Source organism: Heloderma suspectum, chromosome 1 (assembly GCF_057233095.1).
Source record: "Heloderma suspectum isolate Gila_16-S chromosome 1, 16-S_ref, whole genome shotgun sequence".
Lineage (NCBI taxonomy): Eukaryota > Metazoa > Chordata > Lepidosauria > Squamata > Helodermatidae > Heloderma > Heloderma suspectum.
This window is the reverse complement of record NC_139458.1, coordinates 80,937,013-80,939,980: the sequence shown is the minus strand read 5'-3', so window position 1 is coordinate 80,939,980 and position 2,968 is coordinate 80,937,013.

Sequence of the window (2,968 nt, the reverse complement as noted above, 5' to 3'; positions counted from 1 at the left end):
CCAGTATCATAGTCCTGCCCATGGGGGTGTAGCCCGGCCTTTGTGGGTGTGTTGCTCTGACCTCAGTGACCCAACCCTTTCCTGCCCTGTTTTCTGGAAGTTTCATCACCGTTTTGGAGCAGGATGCTGAGGGACCAACTTTTAAAACATAATTGAAAATAAGCACCAGAACACAGCCGATGACCCCAGTGAAGGGGTGTTTTCTCCCATTGTGCTGAATGAGGCTTGCCCTCTCAATGACCACAGAAATAACAGAGAAGCCCCTCAACTGACAGGGCACATATCAAAGCCCAATTCCTTAAATGCGATTAAGCGCGATCTTGAGGCTTCGGTCCATTGCCTTAGGACGTAACTCCTTCACAGCTTCCATATAGAGATCCTGTGCATTAAAATGGGGGCTGGTTTTGGTCTCTTTCCCACAACAAACCCATTTGGATGGGCAACATGTGGCCCCAGAAAATTTGGCCTACAACTCCCATCATACCTCACCAATGGCTATGCTGGCTAGGGCTGATAGGAGTCATAGGCCAAAATATCTGGAGGGCCACAAGTTGCCCACCACTGCCCTAGAGAGCTAACTTAGCATGTTTATTTCTATTTAATAAACAAGTACCCTGTATTAATCTTTTTGTCCCAATACACCATAAGTATTTGACCTGAAATATTTGAAGGGGAAAAGTAAAGCACACTTAGGGTGCAGTCCTATGCATGTTTAGACAGAAAAAGTCCATCCATCCTGGCTGAGGAATGCTGGGAGTTGTAGGACATTTTTCTGTCTAAACATGCATAGGATTGCACCCTTAATGTGATTTAGGGTGCAATCCTATGGGGACAGGCGGCCGCCTCCGAACTCAGAGGCAACTGCCTATCCAATGCAGGGCAGGAGAAGTGCGGAGGGGACTGTCCCCTCCGCGCTTCAGCCGCCCTGCATTTGCGGCCAGACAGCAGATTTCAGCTGTCTAGCCATGGGAAGGCAGAGCGGGGGAAGGCACATTGGCTGCCGGACAACACATAGGGTGTGTCATACTGGCATTTCCGCCTTCCCCGCCCCAAGACGCTCCCCAGAACACCCCGTTTTCCCCGCTCCATGCTCCTCTTCCGAATGCGGAGTGCAGGGCTGTTCCACACTGCCTGCAATGCAACGAGGGAGGGGGGTAGGTCGGTTCCGGGACACTGATGTATCCTATGACTAGCGGCCATAGGATTGCTCTCTTAAATGTTATATTATGTAGAGTTTTTTATTGGAATATTGTACACATTTAAAGACAATAGCATGTACTTCCCTTACATTGTTTAAACTTAAGGAAAAAAGCTAGTGAAAACTGTTGACACACTAATTTATTTTAGCAACCTAAAGAACTCAACATGATGTGCTGACAACCACTCATCTATTTCAGCAGAGTTCAACTCTTTTCCACTGAGGTTGTTAAAGGACCTTCAGTTTCACTGTGACTGCTTATTAGTTCCATTTCACACTAAGACATATATGTATTTCAGTGACATATATGTGTGCTAAGGATAATCACCTGAAAAACATTAATTACAACTTTGAAACTGCCAAGCTTGCCTTACAATTGGCATACATTCATTTTTAGTTATGAATGTATGATACCATTTTTTTCTGAGAAAAAATAAAGTGCTGGAAAATTTTCTGCCCCACATCACTGGTAGCAGCTTCTCTTGCTTAAGTCACATGCAAGTTGCCTCTGTGAGAGATAGGTGGGAGATGTGCGCTTGCCTGTCACACCACCACAGAATGGAAATGGAGAGCATTGCTTCAGGTTATACAAGTGGGGCCTGCTGCAACAAAACGTTACAGCGTGGCATGCTCCCTCTCCAGGACTCCATTCCATCTCCCACCCCCTTTTCCACCCCCACCCCCGCCAACAGCCAATCACGGTTCCATGCCCACTGAGCATGTCCTGGCATCATTGGGCTGCTTTGGGGGTTCGTCCTCACACACAGTTTTTCCCTTCGCCCTTCTCCAAAAGACATTTTGTGCGTCTGCAAACCATGGACTTCCCCTAGCCTGCTGGTTCCATGAATGGTGACATTTTGTCTAAGATAAGGAGGGCAGCCAGAGAACTGAGATCACTATTAGTATGCATGCTATATAAAACAAGCTGCTTTTCAAATGACTGGGAAAAAATGGGTTACAAATTTGGGACAATCTGGCACAGTGGACAATTTGTAAAACTAAGTTAAAAGCTAGTGAAGATATTTCTGCATTAATGATAAACAGGCCCGACCCTAACTGCCACACTGCAGTTTCTCCTTGCAGCTGCCTGCGCCGCTTGGATGAGCAATTGCTGGAAGAGGCTGCAAGGCACCGCCACTACTGGGTGCCACGGTGGGGAATATTAGGCCTGCTGGAGAGAACGATGGTGGAGACCGTGCAAAGGCTGATGGCCCGCTCAAGACCCAATGAAGAGGGAGCAAAGAAGCCAGTGGAGGCTGGTGGCTCCTATTTCAGTGGGGAGGTGAACCTGCTCTGGGTTTCAGTCAGAACTCTAAAGGAGCTATTCAAGGCACTGAACTCATTTTGGGGATAGGGTCCAGCACTTTCGATGCTCCTTTAGAGTTCTGGCTGGTTCTGACTGAAACCCAAGCCGGGTGCACCTCCCCACTGAAATAGGAGTCACCAGCCTCCACTGAAAGAAGCTACGCTATCGATGAGATTCACAAAGCGAGCTACCGTAGCGCAACGATCCCTGAGACACTTACGCACGTATTAATCTGTACGGCGGAGTAAGATCATTTCCGGTCCCCCATGGTGCCCTGACCGGAAAGGTGTCCCGTTGTTTCCCGCTCCCTTGGTGTCGCTAGGCTATCCAGTGTGCTCTGACGGTCGGTCCCCCGTAGCAGTTACGTCGGAAGTGGTGCGCAGGCTAACGTGGTCCGCCGGAGTGGCGCCTTTTGAGCCGAGGAGGATGGAACCGACGTGGCTGAGTTTGGGAGGCGGAGCTGC